Source organism: Hetaerina americana, unplaced genomic scaffold, assembly GCF_022747635.1.
Source record: "Hetaerina americana unplaced genomic scaffold, ioHetAmer1.1.p SCAF_265, whole genome shotgun sequence".
NCBI lineage: Eukaryota > Metazoa > Arthropoda > Insecta > Odonata > Calopterygidae > Hetaerina > Hetaerina americana.
The window spans coordinates 191,898-212,723 of NW_027286836.1; the positions used below are offsets into that span (position 1 = coordinate 191,898).

The 20,826-nt window shown below is 41.6% G+C and overlaps 2 protein-coding genes across 3 annotated transcripts in view; one reads left to right on the top strand and one right to left on the bottom strand.

Moving 5' to 3' along the window:
• The window catches only part of Roc2 (Regulator of cullins 2), a 187,801-nt gene that overhangs the window by 104,226 nt on the left and 62,749 nt on the right, over nt 1-20,826 (top strand). The window lies entirely within an intron of this gene.
• The window catches only part of Tret1-1 (Trehalose transporter 1-1), a 153,677-nt gene that overhangs the window by 88,024 nt on the left and 44,827 nt on the right, over nt 1-20,826 (bottom strand). Inside the window, exon 1 of one of the 2 annotated variants that reach the window (XM_071586830.1) lies at nt 8,375-8,613. The exons of the other annotated variant lie outside the window; for it this stretch is intronic. The gene's annotated coding sequence lies outside the window, so the exon portion shown is untranslated. Of the gene's footprint in view, nt 1-8,374; nt 8,614-20,826 lie in introns of those variants that run through there. 2 annotated transcript variants of the gene reach the window in all.

Consider the following 20,826-nt stretch of genomic DNA (forward strand, 5'->3'; position numbering starts at 1 on the left):
TTTTCATTGGAGGCTTTTGAGATGAGTATGGAGAAGAATTGAAAAAGTAAAACTGACAGAAAGGAAAACGAACGGAGAAGTGCTTGACATTGCATGAAGGGATGGGTATTTTTGGAGAAATTTGATGGATACAGCGTAAGTGGATGCAGGGGATATGAGTGGGAATGGAATATTGAAAACTGAAATTAGATGGGAGAATGCTGGGTAAACGAGGAAGAGATTGACGATTCGGATGGAATGGACTATTGAGAGGGAGGCACTCGTATGTAAAAAGTAAATCGTTTGGAATTAAATAAGTGTTTATCGTCATTCGTAATCTTATCACATTTTCTTGAGCATTGACTTTTGCGAATCTTAGGAGCATGGCAGTGTTTTGTCCCCGAAGCCAACGAAATTCTACCTTAATCGTTAGGCAATCATTGTTCGTAATGCTTTTTATTTTCGATCTAGGGTTCTGTTTGAGGGGTTATCGGTTCTTGGGAATATAAGATACTATACCAGGGGCCTAAATAGAATTTATGACCTCTTTTGATGGGGAAAATCGTTTTTTTTCGTGAATTTCAAAACGCTATCTCCTTATTTCAGGTATTTTCATCGTGACGCTGGTGCATTGATGACTGCGATCGTGAACTTTTGAACGTTTGGTTACAAACCGTCGGGCTGTACAAATGTTTTCGTGCGTACATTGATATTCGCACATTGTTACCAGGGAAATACATTGAATCTTATAAGAAATTTTATGGAAGTAATGCAATTAATAGGCTTTTTAATTTACACTGTTGTATTTTATCGATCTTCTAGGTGTGAACGAAATATAAGTGTTGCCTCGCCTGATCCGCGTATTGCATCATTCAATTAGGATAACCTTAAATTGTCTCTTAATTACCCATTTTAAGCTGCCGTTGCTTTAAAATTCGGGATATTTCCAAGAAACTGCAGGAGATGCCGCGAAAGTAACTTTTAACAGAGTCATACGCTAATGTGCATTTCAATGCAACAATTTCAGAGTGTAAAAATCATTCGCCTCTCAATGGGAATGATTTTTACGCTGAAATTGTTGCATCAAAATTTGGGATAATGGATCAGTTCTCTATCAATCATTCATAACATCCCTCTGCCGAAAGTTCCTTCTCTTCTGCGTCGTTACATTCGTGTCCACTGTTATGACAAGGCCGCGACCTCGGGAAAATGGCTTTCCAATGTGTTATGGTTCGAGATACAACGCTCGGAAACACTCCTTTCCGAGCATTCAGCTTTTTTTTATTGACATGGACTGAAAGATCGGAATTTGGCGAATCATTTCCGCATGGGCTTATCTTTAGCCTGAGACACATGTAAGTTTCGCTCTCATATTTCCCAAACGTTACAAATTAGTTGAGACGAGGGCGCGGCTATTTTATATGTGGATTAAAAAAAATTGGAATTAATATTTATTTTCGCCTACCCGATTGACGAGTTTCGCCATCGCAAGAAATGAGTGAGATTTTGGGTTATGGGATATGATTTCCGGCGTTACTTGGTGGAATTGCTTCTTTGTTGGAGGAAACACATTTTTTTGTTATTTCATCACGTTGTGATTATTCTCTCGAGCTAACGAGGTTTCACCGGATCACCCGGACAAAGCTTAATAATGGATGCATTGCAGTGGAATTGGCAGGAAAGCGTTGTTTTCAAATGATGTTCGGGGATAATCGTTTTGGTTCATGCTGACATAATGAATGGCTTTCAGCAGCCTTTTTTTTCTGTCGAGGGTATTATTATTTTTTGACGAGAGTGATGCGGTAATCATTCCACCATCAGCGTTTCTCACGGCGTGCTTTTTACTTCGTTGAACGAGGAAGGGAGCGGAGGAGGGTGATGGGAATAAATATTTTAGACAATTCCTCCGAAGACTGCACTTTTTTCCGTAATACATTCTTTGTTCACTCACTCCTCACGGCCTCATCATCGAGGCCACCGAAGCCTTGCTCCAGCTATACTACCTTGATCAAAAAGTTCCCGGAATAACCACCGTGTGGCGCTCCCATCGTTCCGATTTGAGTTCTGTTTTTTTTTGTTAAATTGGTACATCTGTTGTTGATATTCCCTTTAAATCTTAGTGTCATAACTTGACATTTGCAAAAGTTACGTAGCCAAGAGTACATCTATCTCTGTGTGTGTTGGCGATTTTTTACAATTTCAGAAATGGATTTAAATTTGCAACAACGAACTTGTATTAAATTTTGCGTAAAAAACGGATTTAGTGGCGCACGGACGTTGGAAATGTTGGAAAAGTGTTTCGGCAACGATTCTCTAAAAAAAACGGTCGTTTACCAGTGGCACGAGCGGTTCAGAAGTGGTCGTGAGTCAATCGAAGATGATGAACGCAGTGGCAGACCATCGACATCGAAAGTCGGTGAAAAAATTGATAAAGTAAAAGAAATGTTGGTCAATAACCGCAAATTAACCATCAGAGAAATAGCGGAGGACTTGAACATTGCCTATGGATCCGCCCAAGACATTGTGGTTAATGATTTGGGTTTCCGTCGTGTAGCAGCAAAGTTGGTTCCAAAAGACCTCAATTTCATGCAAAAAAGAGACCGTGTTGACGTCGCAAAAGACATGATTTGCGAGGCTGAATCCGATCCCACATTCATCAAAAGGATCATTACTGGAGACGAGACGTGGGTTTATGAGTACGACACGCAATCCAGACATCAGGCAAGTGAATGGCGTTCACCAAATGAGCCGAGACCAAAAAAACCACGTCGTTTTCAGTCAAAAAAGAAGGCAATGCTGACGGTTTTCATGGATTACAACGGTGTAGTGCATCATGAATTTTTGCCAGAAGGCCAGACAGTAAACAAAGAGTATTATTTGGGCGTTATGAGACGTTTGCGTGAAGCAATTCGCCGAAAGAGACCAGAAATGTGGGCAGAAAACTCGTGGATTTTGCACCATGATAACGCACCGTCGCACAGTGCTATCATTATTCGTAATTTTTTGACGAAAAATGCAACAAATACCATCCAACAGCCACCGAATTCACCTGATTTGGCTCCCTGTGACTTCTTTCTGTTCAATCGAGTTAAAAAACCATTACGGGGAACGCGTTTTAGCAGCCGAGAGGAAGTAATGGAAAAATCGCAGGAAGCACTGATGGACATACCGAAAACCGAATATAAAAAATGTTTCGAGGATTGGATCAAGCGCTGGCATAAGTGTGTTGCAGTCGATATATATGCAGTCGGACAATATAGATTTAGATGAATAAACTTGTATTTTTAATTGTCTGAATAAATTCCGGGAAATTTTTGCTTGTGCTTGTGCGCGTGTATTGTGTGTGTGCGCGCGTGCATGTGTGTTTATATATATATATATATATATATATATATATATATATATATATATATATATATATATATATATATAAGTATTTCAATCCTAGGATTGATTTATTGCGCCCCTCCATTTCATTCTATTCAATGTCAATTCCCTGAATCCCTGATACCTTCTCTGTTTGACGTCCTTAATTTTTCCTATGTACATGTCTCTTGGTCTTCCTCGTGGAATCTTCCCTTTTATATTTCCTCCTATTATATTCCTAATCAATCCATCGTGCATCGATGTGTGCCTAGTCCATCTATGTATTCTTTGCCTTAGAGCTCGCCATTCCTCGTTCCTTACTATGTCTGTCCATTTAATCTTCAGCATTCTTCTCCAGCACCATGGTTCAAAGACTTCTATTCTTCGCTGGTCCACTTTTCTGATGTTCCAAGTCTCGGAACCATAGAGCGCCCTACTCCACGTGGAATTATTGACGAATTGCTTCCTTGTTTCCAGCCTTAGGTTCTTTATCATAGCGATTGCCTCTTCTTCATGAATGCGTTCTAGCTTAGGCTAGTATTCTTCGCTTGATATCGGTCGAACTTTTTCCATCCCATGTTATGCTGCTGCCCAGGTAGATGAAGGATTCCAGTTGCCCTGGTTTCACCCCTCGGATGGTGATATATGCATTTAACTTCTCTCTTCCACACACAAGGATTGTAGTTTTCTTCTTGTTGATGTTCATATTATATTCCCCCAGTACTTGGTCCATAGCAGTGAAGAGTTGCTTGCAGGTCCTCTCGCGTTTCCACCACTACTGCGATGTTATCTGCAAACCGGAGCATGTTAATTTCATGTGCTTCTTTTGCTTTCTCTTCCGGATGTACGTTGAATAGTGCTGGGGAGAGGTTGCTTCCTTGTCATACTCCTTTGTTTATTTTAGCCCTTTTTTCTTCCATTTTTCGTTTGCATATTTGTAACCTGACTCTTGTAGAGGTTATGGCTAATTCTTCTATCGTTGTAGTCCAATCCAAAGGCTTATAGTATCTTGAAGATCTTGTTCCATTCGATGTTGTCGAAGGCCTTCTCCAAGTTCACGAATGCCACATATAATGCCTTTTTTACATGTCTCATTTTTTCGGGGTAGTAGTAGTAGTTTTGAGGGGAGGCGACCGACAGCTAAGGTCATTTGCGCCATAGGGGATGGATAGGAAAGGATGAAGGGTGGAGAGAAACCCGGCGTCGGCATTAGCCTACTCTTTACGAAAGGCGCCAAGGGGTCCGCAGTTTAACGTCCCATCCGACGGACGGCGTACTCACTCAAAGTGCCCTCCACAAAGCACCTCAAGTAGGGATCGAGATACCTCTGAAAAATATTCAACACCGCCGGGATTTGAACCCGCGCCCTCAGGGTGGGAAGCCAGTACGTTAGCCCCCGCACCATCTCGATCCCCCTCATTTTTTCGGCCAGGGCTCTCAAGCTTAGAATTGCTGAAGCCGGGCTCAATGTTCTGTGTTCTTCGCATTTATCTGTTTTCGATTTCTTCGGTGTCATTATACTTTTCTTGAAGTCCTTTGGAATCTTTCCGCTGTCGTAGCTGTCTTTAATTATTCCATAGAGGGCATCCTTCGCTTTCACCCTGAGTGCCTTGATTATTTCTCCGTTCATTTTGTCAACTCATGGTGCCTTATTGTTTCTCAGGTCTGCCACGGCTCTTAGAATCCGCTTCTTAATACCTGCGGACCCCGATCGTCTTTACCTATGTGCTTTCCTCTTTAATTAAGCCATCTTCTAGTGGTTTGGGAGTTTGATGGAGTACTTCAATGTATTCCTTCCATCCATTCCCAATGTCTTCATCATCTATTGGTATTTTTCATTAGCGGTTCGGACGTTTTGCGATTTTGTTTTTCTTTCTCAGGTCAGACTGCAGTCAGAAGAAGGCCTCCGAGAAGGTTGAAAGTTTGAAAGTTCAAACAATCTACAATATGAGTGTCCTTGTACGTGTTATCTATTTTTTATGTTCTATTGTCCCGTTAATGTTATATATGTATATATATATATATAATATATATTATATGTGTGTGTATATATATTATATATATATATATATATATATATATATATATATATATATATATATATGTATCTGTGTGTGTGTGTAATTGAAAAATATTCGGTCTACTCGTAGAAGAAGTTAAAATTTAGCATACTTGATGCTTTTTCGTCAAATCCGACTGAGAAATAAGCCAACAGTAAAGAAAAATCTGCACCTCCTCCTGAAGACATCTGGTACCGTTTGCCAGAGCCTTTAAAAATATACGGGATCGTGTTGGTGCGGTGACTAGCGTACTGGCTGCCCACCCCTTTGGGCCTTTGTTCGGATCTCGTCGTCGGCAGAATGTTTGAAAAGTATCCCGATTCCTTCCTGGGGTTCCGTGAGAAGAGAGCCCTGAGATTGGTCGATGTCGTCGATCGGACCTTAAACCGTGTGAACCTGTACCGCATTACGTTGAAAGTAACCCAATGCCCATACCAGGATTCTCTGCCCTCGTTCTTCACCCGTTTCCTGAAAATCCGACCTCTGCCAGAGTGCTACGCTATCCCTAATGGAGCAAATGACCTTAGCTTTCGGTCCACTCCCCAAACTATTAGTTCTACATCTTTAAGTATCGATATGGAATCTGGACTCGTCTCTCTCTCCTCCTCCAATAGTACCTTCTCACAGCTTCTTTAAGTCGCCAATTCAACTTCGAATCTATTACTTATTGTTTTTTCCCTCTTCTCTATCCTGGTCAGTGGAAATTTCCATTCCCTCTCTCTCTCCCTCCTTCCATTTAATGTGTTCCAGCCCACCTCCCAGCCTCTCCATTTTATCCTCCACCTCCTTCATACGAGCAGTTCAGGTCCATTCCGCCTCCCCCAGCCTCCCTCCGTCTCCCTCCCCTCCCCACCTCCCTTCCTCCCCCTCCCCACTTGGCCTCGCCCACCCAACCCCTTTTTCCCTTCCAACCCACGCCAGGCGCTGGCTACGGCCACATCCCACCCCCATCCATTCCCTACCCCTCCCCGACTCTCCCGTAAGGTATAAAGTTTACCCCAATAAAATGAAAAATAATAGTATCTTTGATCGCTTTCTTTCGTGTCATCGTTCCTTTCCATCCGTGATTTTTTTTATCCCGCCTCCATTATAATTAGATTTAACTACATGGCAACACACGATCATTTAATATGGCTGAATGGTCCGGTGAAATTAATGAATAGTGAAGTTGTGACCGAAACGTTCGCTTTATAACTCCGAGATAGGATATTGGCCTTAGGAAAGTTTTGAGCATTCGTCGCTAGGTGATATTTTCGTGAAGAAGTATAAGATGGAGTAGATAAAATAATGAGTTTTGTATAGTCTAGAAAATGATAAATTAATTCACGAATTCAGTTAACAATTACGTAACGACGTTTTTTCCAAGCAGTGTGGGGATAGAAGTTGATGGTCATCTTCTTAAATTGGTCACGAGGGAACAAAATCAGCATAAGCGTCCATGCTATTTAAAGAGGAAATGTATTATTCTTCGCATTAAGTTATCTTCCTAGTCATTCGATGTTTTATTTAAGTGTTCCATTAAATAAAATGAATCTCCTTTTGATCCAGGGATTTGTGCAGAGGTTCTCACTGATGCAATGTTTTCAAAATAAAACGTTTTTATATGGCATGTGGGAGCAATCGTTGATTTTGCATATCCAATGGTCTTACCGTTTTCGAAAAGCCTCCATAAAGGTAAAATATGCGCCGATTATGCAAAAAGTACAACGCGGCGCTCAGGATTCGACTCATGTCATAATATTCTCTCTACTCAATATTTTTTTACTGTGAAGAAGTGTGCCTTCCTTTGCCGATTTCAGTTCCATAACATCTTCCTTTAATTTATTTTGCTGGAGGAATGTTATCGGGGTATATTTCGTTTATTGCGCTATAATAGTGGTAGGTCGGTTGTTTATGGCGGAATTCAAATTTTAATGTCCTGGACAAATTCTCTTCGGTGGGTGAGACGAGCAAATTACTTAATAATATTTTTAAACCTGTTAACATTTTCACGCCGGCGAAATGCGGGTATACGATGCAGCTTGGGTCAGTGGATACATCAAAAGCCTACCTTGACCGGTAGACAGTTCTTAATGTTAATTGTACCCTCTTCCAGTTCTTTGCAACAAATATTAATGTTTTGCATCTGTCTTATGCAAAACCTTATTTCTCCATTGAAATTAAATGGTGAACCGAATTATTTAATATTCATCCATGTTCCATCCATACATGACGGAATGAAGGGAGGCGGAAAGTATGTGAATTTGAAAAATGGTGATTAACGAAGTTTCCGAGTAATTACTTAGTCTCATTTGTGATTTGGTGTATTTAGTTAGTGTGGGCTTGTAAATGTAGCGGTGCTTAGGCAGTGAATACGTTACAAGCCAGCCTTGATAGGTGGACAACTGACAAATATTTCATCTGTCCTGGAAGAAAATTTCAACTGTCGCGAAGATGTGAAACGATTTCTCATTTGCGGCAGCCGTATAAGGTGATTTAGGCTGGACGTGTACATGTGTGCAGCAGAATCTTGGTAAAGCGTGAATTATTTTCCCTCGTCCAATACTTTTATTTTCTTGAGGTCGGCGGGGTACATTATTTGGTTTCTTCTATCTATGTAGTTCTAAATTAAGTAGTCGTCGCTTAAATAATCGAGAATGCACCACTCGCACTGGCACCTCCCAAGGACGCCATTAGTGTTGAGGGAACCGCGATTCATTCCGTCGTTTACTTCAGAACTGATCGTCGTCTTCTCGCCCTGACTCCAGAGTCATTTCCACTTTCACCCGGCTCGCTCAAAGAGAGTCTCCGCTGTGAGATTTCTGTACCCGACTCTCTTCCCTCCCTCCCTCCCGTTTTGAAACGCTCTTCGTCACCTTTGCGATCCAATCCCTTCTCTCCATCTGTCCATCCTCCTCCCCCTGCCTCCCCTCCATAGCGAGATGATTGTCCCAGCGCCATCCCCATAGCAACGAGCATCTCTCACTCACCTTCTCCTCTTCCTTCGTTCGAACCGCCAACACTCCTCTTCACCACGATCTGCTCATTCCCCCTTGGCATCCTCCATTCCTCTGACATATTCGCTGCCATTTAAGACCATCTACACGAAGCCCTGCAAGCCTCGTGTAAATTGTGTGGCTGGGGGGTGAAGGGTGTATTCCTTGCTGGGGATGCACAGTACTTGTAGAGTTGTGGTCGCTTACCTTGCGTGGAAAGACTTGTGGTTAAAAAAATCTCCTCAGTCATATTAGGCTATGTAAAATATTTACTTCTGTTACATCAGTGAAGAAGAGACCATCGCCATTACGAGAGATATCTTGAAATCAAGGACAATATAGATTGCTGACTTTAAAAAAAAAATTCCATCCTTCATTAGGGTTAAATGTTAGCATTTTAGGGGTTGTGTGTACATGAAGTTCTCTTGTGTTTAACAAAAAGACGAGTCTTTAGCAAAAAGCTTTTGGAACTCCAGCGTGACACATTTGCCCTTAGCGGCTCCTCTAGGGGGTCATATTCCTGCTTTGCTCCTGAAGTGCCGTTCTTATCCTCCTCCTTGGGTGCTCCTAAGCTTTTTCCCTCCACCCCAATGTCCCTCATCGTCTTCTCCTGCATCCGAGTGCGTCTCCTTCCATTGCCTCGGTTCGCTTTCCTCTCTTCCCCACTCCCCATATAATTGAATGTGTTTATGTGTGAAAGGCGTGGTAGCCTAGTGGGTAGAGTGCTGAGCTACTGACTGGAGGGCCTGGGTTCGACTCCCGGGTAAGTCTCTGGGCACACTCGGCTTCACCTCTAATTTGCGTGATTTTTCGGGTCCCAGATCTTCCGGGCAAACCATAGCCGGCCGGCACAGGGAGATGGTTAGGGTTTAATTGCATTATAGGTTCCACTGCACTAATTGCAGTTGAAATGAATTATTCACCGCTCTAGGGTTAAATCTGTTCTCATTGAGGTTAAAAGTATTGCATGCATTTTAAACATTCTTTTCTTCCAACGGAGTTGCCAGGATTTTTCTGTGTCGAAGAGGCGGTTATCACGATCACAATCATCCGACCCTATTTGGCTTCCTGATCTAATAATCTGTAGCAGTTTTCTTGAAAGCTCACTTTTTTTTTTACAAGAGTGTGCGTGGAATGGCGCTGAATCCGGGCTCTTTTTGGGCAAATATTGGGGAAGATGGAGGAATTTAAAGAGGGTTTATTAAGAAGTTAAGCCAGCAAAATGAAATTCAGTGGGAAAAGAAATAATATTGATCAAGAAAAAATAAAGCGGAACCTAAATATTTGACTGCCTCTCATTTTTAATCTCATAGGTTCGGTTCGCACGCAGCCTTCCCGATGTCTCACGTTCTCCCACTTAGATTCCCCGACGATCCCACCACCCGCTGCTTTCGACTCATGCGTGCTTCGTAATTTCATTTCACGAAGCTCTCTCTGCCTCCTCGTGCATTCTTCTCGCACAGCGAAGGCCGCCGCGTCCAATGTGCTTTTCGTCAAAATATTGTCTCGTGGGTCTTGTTGCATTCCTGTTTCCGGCGGAACGATAAAGTCAAGGCCGGCTTTCTAACAGCGTGCGGTTGAACGGATTCTTTTTTTTTTAAGTATTCCTCAGCGTAGTGAAACTCGTGTCTCTCTCTCTCTCTCTTTACAACTCTCTAAACTGTTGTTTTGGCGGAAGGAAGGTGGGAAAGAATGATTTTTCAAGGGCGTTTAGGGTTTCGATGGAATAATGTTCGACGTTTTTTTGATCTTAGCTTAAGTTTGATTTCTTTGTCTCGGTGGATGGATGTACGTTTGTTTCCCATAAATACCTTTGGATCATTATTTCATAGTCCCGTGCCATTATGATTTAATGCTTCCTTCCTTGCTTCCATTGTTTGTGGTTACGAGGTATTCTTAGGGCTCTTGCTTTATACAGACAGTGGTGCATTCCATGTTACCACCCAGTAATGAGCGTTGCCATAGTGCTTTGGATCATGAATTGTTCCTCCAAGCTGAGCGCTCACACAAACACTTCTTTTCAGCGAGACATGAAATGCATTCCAGTATGGATTACATGCATACTTAACTCTGCGCTATGGACATGCTTTAAGAGTTATTGTGTTGCCCGACTAATATGTTCTCTGGGAGATAGTTATGATTTCCGAGAAACGCATAAGCAGTGAGAGAAACCCGGAGTCTAAGGAGGTAGAAATCGAGGTGAACAAATGGATGCCATTTAGATGAACTTTCCTCCTTTTATAATGCTAAGTGCACTCTTGTCAAATTTAGACGATATAACTGGTTCTCGTCAATATTTGCGGACATTGACATCGAAAAGTCAACAATTTTTATTCATGCTCTCATGGCAGTAGAGAGAAATACCACCAGAAAGGCTAAGTGATGCAGAAACAAATGTCGTTCTCGCGAAAAGCTGATATCATGTGCGGAAAAATATAACAGTTGTAATAGTATTAATATAACAGCACCCGCCTTCTTTAAAAATTATGTTAATGTATTTCTCCCTGTAAAGCAGCCTGAAATCGCTTAGTTTAAAAATTTGGCTCCTCAGAAATGCGAGTTCAAAATAAATTTAAGAGCGCGGTAAAACCTTATAGAGTACTTAATAACTTATAAATACGTAAATAAATACATTCCATTCATATCTGTTCACCAACTACGCTTGAATGAGTGTCACATTAATTTCATCAATCATCATTGAAACGTGAACTAAGATGCCTCGTGCAATCACAATCGAACCTTCTTAACGAAGAGTCTCAAGAAATTCCTAAGTATTACTTCCCCATCAACGTGTGGTCCTTAACCCTTGCAGTGTAACACCGAGCATTATTACTGTGTGCGTTACACAGCCACCCGAATAACGATCGGAATACCACTTTGACCGCGAATTACATACGCCAACTCCCTTCTGAATTAGAACTCTCCCCCCCCCCTCCCCACGTGATACCAGGGGTAGCTCACCCCTCTCTTTTCCCCTATCGTATTGGAGATATTTAATATTCTTATTGGATGAAAAAGGTAGTGGAAGTGGTTCACTGGTCTCAATCCCGTATCACAGTTTCGTAATTCGCTATCCGTAAGCTCGAGACCATTCGAAATTGAGACCGTTCTGACTTTACACTTAACCCTGAGTAGGATTATAAAATAGCTGCTGAATTCGGACGACGTGCGTTTTATGGCTTTCTACCTTTGAAATTAAGTTTCGAAGTTTAGTTTTACAATAGATATAATTTAGTGGTCTGCACGTACAAATGGATAGAGGCAGTGGTTTTAGAAAGGATTATATGCGATTGTTTTTACACAAAGGGGGTATATGCCATAAATCTATCGTAAATTACCGCAAAAGGATATTTTTGCTTCTGATTTGAGAATGCCCTGGGAAAGGTACCCGGCTTTTAAATGGCGGGCTTGAGAATGGTGTCGGTCGGAAAACTAAGGGAAATGCTCAGAAAATATTAATGTCATCGCCTCTTTTGAAGAAATTCCGTATTAGATTTGTAAATTTAATGAACCAGGTTTGATTGACTTTATAATGCGTCTGAGAACGCAGGTATGTATTTCAAAGAACATCAATAAAACATGCTTCCTGTCGCAGGGACGGGAATTAATGAGTAAAATTAATCCAGGGAGAAACTAAAATTTTCTATTTTGCCTATACATTTATTTAATGACCTTTTTTGTGTTGATATTTTAAAAATAGAATATAGGAAGCTTTCGAATGGCGTGGCGATCGCTGCCCAATTAGACTATGTTTAAAAATATTGATTCAAGGACTGAAGCTGAACCTAATTCCTTCTAATCAATTTGTGTTACCAGAAAACTAGGTTGAAGAGCCGTACTGTTTTGCAATACATAATTGCCCGAAGTGATTTGGTAAGTTGCGTCTATTTGTGTTTCTAGGGCAAATTTAAATTAGAATTCGAAGCTTTTTTGTGATTAGATGTAAAACAGCTGACTCATTATCTTGACTGCGGGGTGCTTGTATTAAAAAGAAAATGATATATTTTTAAACCTGAGGATTTCATCTTTAATTTTCATATTGCAGCCGTGTTTAACTTTTGGCATTGGAAATGTGTCAAGAACGTCGTCGTGTAAAAGATAGTCCTGCCTGTCAGAGTGGGGTTTTTTCTTCTAAGAGTTAACAATTATTCTCGTAAACTGAAGATAGTCGATGATTTCGTAACAGTTTATTCTTCACAATGTCACCTTAGTTTGCCACAAGGGTCGATCTCATGTTTGGCTTAAAGCAGTGAACGGTTAAATTGAAAGTAATTACTGGTGGATTTTAGAAAGTGCTTTTTCATTTCTTTCCTAACTATTCCTTAGGTAATGGAATATTAAACATGCAATAAGTATTGATAAACTAGAATTTATCTGTAGCAGCGATCAATATTTGAAGTCCTTCTAATGCATATTATCTTGGCCCTGTTAGGACTGAGTAGAACGGAAAACTCTCTTACAGGGGTCAGATGGAAGAAGAGACTCCATAGTCTCAATCGCGCCCCAAAATAAAGACGACTATCTATCTATGTATCTATGTAAATCTTTGTGACACGCTAAAATGCATTTGCGCCCATTGGTACGGGGCAATGATACTTAAATATTTTCAATGGTCCCAAACACCTTCCTCTGGGTAAGGCTCAAGACGGGAAGCTAGCTAGTACGGAATCTGCATTTAAAAGTGACGACAATGGAGGAGTAAAGATGTCGTACAATCTTCAAAAATGACAGTCTTGTCCCTGTCACGTAAGGTCCTCTAATATGTAATTTCCTGTTCGATTATGAGGCTCTAGCTGTTCAGGATTTTTTAATGATGGAATATCAACATACATCCCAGCAGATCTGCCCTGAGGATGATGCTCGAGTCGAGCGTCGAAACGTCGGCCAACATGGAACCCCTGACCCGGTGGAAGACTCGAGAAAACTTCATCGTCGCATTAAATACTTTTGAAATTAATTTCGGTCATTTGCAGCCTATTAGCCTTGTCATACTAACCCTCCCTGGTCACATCTTTTGTGCGTTACATAACTGTGAAATCTTAATATGACTGGAACAGTAATTGTAAATCATTGAGTGTTTTTGATATGTCAAATGTTTTAATTACTACCTAGGAAATGTAGAAACTTCATTTTCTTGTAAATAATTGAGAATTAATAACATTATGTATATATATATGTGTATATAAACCATAAAACCATAAACACAGTAATCAACCCGAAGGTCGGTTTGGCAGTTGATGGCAGAGTTCACCCAGTACTAAGCCCGACGGCGTGTGAAATTCACACATCAGGGTAGGGGGACCAGTTCCTTTCCCTGTGCAGGTTATGGTTTCCCAGGAGACCTGGTACCCGAAAAATCACATAGCTTGGGTGGAGCTGCAGGTGCCTAGAGTGCCTCATCCGGGAATCGAACCCGGTACCCTCCGGTCAGGAGTCCAACGCTCTACCCCCTGGACTACTGCGACCCACAATTATAGTTATATATATATATATATATATATATATATATATATATATATATTATATGTATTATATATATAATATATATATAATATATATATATTATATGTATTATATATAATATATATATGATATATATATAAACAAATGTAGATTTTTAGACCATAGAGACCCAAAGAAAGGACACTCACACTATATTATTTGCCGTTTCGACGTCGACGACGCCTAAAGCTAAAGAATCGGGGCGCTTGGCGACATATTAGACCCACGGATCTCAGGGTAAATTACGTTTCCTCGATAGCTCAAGTGGTTAAGAGCATCCGCCCGGCAAGTGGAAAGATCCGGTGTTCGAGTCCCGGTCAAGGAAATAGTTTTACTCTTGTGATCCGTTCGATTCCGCCTTCCCCACCTCTATTGTGTTCGTCCTTTATGTGTGTTCTTATCCCTTTTCCTTATATCTGATTCTATATATATGAGTATATATATATATACAGGTATATATATATATAATATATATATATATTATATATATATATTATATATTTTATATATATATATAATATATATATATTACTATATATATGTATATATATATATAGTAATTCATAGAAAGTATATATACTTTTAAACTTTTGCTTTCTGTTTTACGTCCTTCTGAATATTTCCTGTTCTTGTCTCTCTTGGTCTTCCTCGTGAGATCTTCATTTCAATTTTCTCTTCTATTATGTTTCTATGTATCTTACTAACCCATTGTGCCTTAATATGTGTGTCCAATCCACCTTATTCTTCCTTGCCACAGATTTATTCATATGTTCCTTTCCTATTCTGCTCTTCTATGTACGTCCTCATCCCTCACTTTGTCTATTTAATCTTCAGCGGTCTCGTCTTCAGCACCATGTTCCGAAGGCTTCTATTCTTCGCTGGTCCACTCTTCCAGTGATCCATGTCTCTGATCCGTAAATGAGTGCCCATGCACCATGCGAATGTTTTGACGGACGGCTGCCTTGTTTGCAACCTGAGGTGTTCTTTGGACATGGTGACTGCCTCTCCTTCACGAACGCCTCCATAGCTTGAGCTATTCTTCTATTGATTAAAAAATGTATAAAACTATATATTTGTGGCCTCGTATGTAACATTAAAGCGAAAATGTAGATACAATGAGTGGAAGGAATACGGAAAATATTTTGTCCGCTATAATATTATGTCTATAAGGCTCTTTTTTTAATCTCTAATACTGATAAAACTAACCAGGGAATAGACCATTCGTACCTCGTGAGAGAGCGTCGTCAGGGACATATTTTCCACCTTTCATCGAGATCTCGTGCCTACTCAAAAATTCATTCGGCCAATTCAAACCCGGGGTGATGGGAATGTTGGCGAGCGCCTTGTCTTTCGCGCGGGGAAAATCTTTCACAGCTGTGGACAGAAGTCGGCGAAAAAAATCATACTCGCCCCGCCGCGTGCACTTGAAAAGACTTGGGGCTGCCTTCGGCGACGGCCGGTCGCCTGCAACTGCCGAACCCATTTTCCAATAATAGATTCGCCTCTCTCTCTCCTCCTCGAACGTAGAAGGGGTCGCCGAACTTGTTAAGAGGCGATTCAGCGAGCTTTTATAAGATAGTGCTCCCTCCGTGGAAAGGTGAGGGACGGCGATGCGCAATGGAATGGCGGCCTGAGATCACCGTTACCAATCTTGTAGCGTTAGACTCCTGACAGAGAACAATGCGTAGGGGGGTAATGGGGGAGAGTAGGGTTAGGCGTAGGGGATGGAGTGCTGGGTGATGGAGGGAGGGACACAACACGATCTCGCTAAGGAAGGAAAACGTTTACCCGGAGCCGCCTTCCCATATGGAAAAAAACCTCTCGCCGTTCGGAGAAGCGGGAGTGCCTTTCTCGCCGCCGGGTTTGGAGAGGGTGGCGGGGGGATGGGTATAGAAATGGGGTGTGTGTGTGTGTATGGGAGAGGCCTTTCAAAAAAAATTGCCCCCTGGCTCCGCAGGAAACCGACTGATGAAGTTAATATTGCGGTCCGTCGCTGTTTAAATGTCGATACTTACATATATGGATGAAAGGCTCTTTTTATTTTTCTCTTATTTTAAATTCGTAATTATTTTTCCTTGGAGCTGTTTCTCCGTGAGATGGTTCGGCACCAGTCTCGCGTGATAACGATGATTTACTCGTGCGCTGGTGTAGCTGTTGTTGCTCTGAATCAACGATTGAAAAGCAGATTGTCAAAGTTTAGGATTACTGCTGAGGTAAATTACAAGTTTGATTTTTGCGGTGGGAAACACTTTTTTTGTGGTGGTGGAAGTTGTTTTTTTGAGGCTGAGAATACTTCGAATATGACAGATTTTGAAGAAACTGCGACTTATTTCTCGAAATTAACTTCAGATGAGTCACCGCTGCTGTGCTTTCGATTGATAAAATATTAGTGCTGAATTCCTAAGAAACTGCGGGAGATACCGCAGCAGTAACTTTTTAACGGAGTCATCCGCTAATGTGCATTTCAATGCAACAATTTCAGAGTGTAAAAATCATTCGCCTTGACTGGGATTCGAACCCAGATTCATTGAGGGATCTGGGTTCGAATCCCAGTCTAGGCGAATGATTTTTACACTCTGAAATTGTTGCATTAGTGCTGAAGCTGGGGAGCGATTTTAATTGGTTAAGCATCGAACGGGCATGTTCCTTGGTTCCCGGGCTCTTTTTCGAATTTGAATCCGCGTCCTTCCACCTTCCCCTATCAGCCCCGTGTTCGTCCTTCATAGGTATTTCTATAGATTCTCCGTCCTTTTCTGTGTGAAATATACACACTTACGTGTACATAATTAGGTTAGAATTTTATCCTCTAAATAGGCGTTAACCTTAGGGAGAAAAGCCAGAAATGAAATGAGATGTGAAAATAACGGAGTATTTCGCTTGGAAGTTTCGACACAAATCAGTTCCAGTTATAAATTACTCATAAACATTTACTGTAATGATATAACCTTAAATGGAAATTAATGAAATAATACTGAAGCGCTTTAGTGCATGTCCCGTTAGCCCTATGCATCCAGGTGGCATGGTTCATTTTGTATGAATGTAATGGTGGCTGTTGAATCAAAGGGATGGTGAAAGATGGCTTCGGCTGGCGGATCAGAATATCTCAGGTCCTGATGCTCAACGTAAATAATGCGTAACTTTTATGTCGTCGGTTTAGATTTTTTTTAAAGTGTTCGCGACTGCTCTGAATTGACTGGAAGCAAGTTCTTACTCGGTTTTTAAGGTGAACATATCCCGTAATGAACTAGGTGAAAGAACAAAAGCATAAGTGTTCAAATATGGAGATGCGGTCGCAGTAGAGGGAAGGGAAAGTTCGTCAAATGAGCTTTGGTGAAACGATTATGCGTGCAAAGAAAGTGACAGTCTGGGAGAGAAAAATTAGACTTTGAAGGCTTAAAAGTGACGCAAAATGTAATTGGCATGCGGTTAGAATTTTTGCATTATTCGTCGGAATTTTCTGCTTTTTTAAAACAAATCAACATATTTTGCCGTCGCCTTGTGTTAAATTTACAAATATTGAATATAAGTTTCATCATCCGTATTCCCTGAAAGCAATTCATTCATGACTCTTTGTTTCATCATTGCAATTTCAAACTCGACTTTCGCATCTGAAGGGTATGTTGAAATCAGGTTATGACGAGATAATTTCTCTGTTGGTTGCGAACAGTGGGTACAGAATTTTATTTTATTTTCAATGCTTTTGCTTCGTTTTCATAAAAATATTCGTTTGCCTTTGCTCATCGACCCGCCGTGGTGAACAACAAACCATGAGCCCAACCGGACCGTGAATGGACATTTTTTGAGAGGACCATTTTTTCACCGTCTGGTCGCGAATGTGAAGGGATGCGAAGATCGAGCGAGGAAGAGGATTGGGGTGGGGAGAGGGACTCGTGCCATTTAGAGGGGAGAGGGACGAGGGAGGGAGGGAGAGGATGAAAATGGAGTGATTTAAGAGGGGGAGGCAAGCGCCCTGGTCCGCGGAGGTTGCACGGGAAAGGGTGGGACGTTGGAGGAGGTCGGTGCGTTTTTTTTGCACCTTTTCGCAGAGGTTTTGTTTCATTCCTTCGAGAGCTTTCTTCTCCGCATCCTCCTTTCACCCCTTCTCTCCCTTAGACCCTCTCTCTGAAGGGATGCACGTGGACTCAAACGGCGAGCCAGCGAACCGCCCCAAATTTTAAACAAAAGAGAAACGTCGAAAAGCGTTCATTCCGTTATCTTTCTCAGAAAACCAGCTCAATAATAAATCATGGGTTTTGTTTTGATAGGCAAGGGTAGCGCTCAGAGTCTTATAAGCTGTGTGAAATTCACACATTCGGGGTAATAAGGAGGGGGCTGGGAGTTCCTTTCCATCTGTCGCCTTTGATATCCAAAGGTGACCTGGTCCCTGAAAAATCACGCAGCTTGGGTGAAGCTGAGGGTGCTCGGAGGCGTCACCCCGGAATCGAACCCGGGTCCTCGGACCAGTAGTCCAACGCTCTACCCACTGGACTACCGCTTTTATTTGTAATGTTTAAATGTGAAATGAGAGAGGGTGCTCTTTCTAAGTGAACTGACCATATTATGCACGTCCAGTTTTTATTCATATTTTGTTTGTGCGATGATAGAGTATCCAGCATTTTTTTAATTTGCTTTCCGTTTGCATTTTTTTAATAGCGTAGAGGTCTTGTGAGACTAATTATCCCCCCGCAATCCCCTCACGACGTTACCTTTGGAGTAAGCAAAGTTTAATAAGCGTTATCCTAAGTTTTTAAAAGGGAGTTTACCCTTTTTACTGATTGGCCTCCTATTGCCGTGTCCGTGCCTGTTTCACCGATGCCAATTTGGTGAATTTATTCACATATGCTCCTATTGTCTTGAGACCTTATGTGAATAGTATTTAGGGTATACATCATCACCCATGGTTTTCCAGGTCGAACCCCTTTGCCAGTCGGTTTACCCCGGTGGGCAACGTGTCCGTGTGTTAACCAAAACATTACGATTTTGAGTTTCGCCTCGAGTATGGGCAATGGGGAAATGTGAGCGGTTTGACCTCCATGGACCCTGGTTTCGCCGTCAATAAAGGCATGATTGTCTTTGCGAATGAGACTTCGCATCAAGAATTATCTGTTCTTATTCTTCTCTCTCATTGACACTCGCACACCGATGCGCTCTACCCATCTTACTCAAGTTGCCGGTGCAATGGCAGCAGATCGTACGGTCGGAAGGGTCGTTCGGATAGGAGATCGGGTGTTTCACCGGACACATCCCCGCTCCTCTCCCCACTCCCAAGTTCAAATTCACTCCCGTCTTTAACCGTTAGTCGCCGCATGGAAGTCCCTTTCACTGCCCCCGCTCCGCCATCGGAAATAAAAGAGGAAAAGAGGGTGGCCTCAACCCCATGAGTTGTTTGTTCTTAATGCACATTCGTTGTGGACGGAGGCAAGCAAGAGAGGATCGTGTAAGAGCCTGCAGGTTATTGCAGCTGAAGTTTCTGGGTCTACTATCTTTGCCACTCCTCCAAATTTGTTTTCTCCTGCATCAGCTTGAATTACGACTGCTCTACCTGCCTGTTGGTTACGATCGGCATACATTTTCATTGATTCATAGGCGTTCCCGCCTATTTAAAGACAAGTTTCGGACGTTCATTAACGATTCCTTAACCTTATAACAATCACGAGAACTTCTTTTCGTTATTTATTGTTAACTTCGTCTCCTTTCATGCTTCCTCAAAAAAGTTCACTCTCTTTCTTCCTCTCTACCCCGCTTAATACCCAACTTTCTCCCTTCTATCACGGCCTCATTAACATTGTCACTACCATTTAGTATTTCCTACGCCTACGTTCTCTGCCTTATTTTGGATTTCTCTCAACAGCTTCCTCTCTTCGTCCATCTAATTGAAAACTTCACCATATATTCGCCTCTTATGTCCAAATTATTTTCTCTCTTCGTCACCACACACACACATGCCAAAAGCCTACAATATACCTCAAGCTTCTTACCTCAAATACCAGGATTCATATCCATAAGGTGCCACACTCCATACTAAAGGTGTTACTCATCTCTTCTTATCTTTACATAGTGTACTCGTCATCAATTATCCATCTGCACAGTATTTAAGAAACCATAAATAATTAGTGAAACATATTCTAATTATGTATTTAACTTACTCCGGTCACGTATAATTAGGTAATTAAATTGTTGTGGGAGGTGGTTGGGGGCGCCACAAACAACTTGACTGTATGATCCATTGCGCTAATTCCCCTTTTATCTGCCTGCCAGATGCAGACAGGAACCACCATAGGCTAATGCAAGTGTGAAAGTTCATTTATACAACTTTCGTTCAGGCCCAACGTTGCTTAAGTAATGTGCGAGGTGGGCGTCGTGGAGATGAAAGAAACAGACTGAAAGAAGAGTAGGATTAGGCCATCATGAAAGGTCAGTAATCGCATCGCATCATCAATAGAATAATCGCAATAATGGGGCATTAGATGAGTCAAGGTGAATGGCGAAGAAATCAGCATGGTCCGGTTCCCAAATGGCATCGCAGTAGTTGTGGAAACATCGAGCAGATCTGCAAGCAACTCTGAATACTGTGGATGAGGTATTTTGAAATATATGTAATATTAGCATCAAAAATAAGAAAACTACAATCCGATTAGTGAAAGTAGAGCTGGTGGAATCCTTCTTCTGCCTGGGAAGTAGTTAACCTCGGATGGAAGAAGTTCGATCGACGTTCGTCTAAAGTGAAGAATACCTCAAGCTGACATGACATTCATGAAGAATGGGACAACTGCTATGTTCTAAGAACTCCTAGGGTTTCAAGAAACTGCGGGAGGTGCCGCAGCAGTAAATTTTAACGGAGTCATCCGCTAATATGCATTTCAATGCAACAATTTCAGAGCGTGAAAATCATTCTCCTCGACCGGGATTCGAACTCGGATCCCTCGATGTCCGGGCGGGTACTT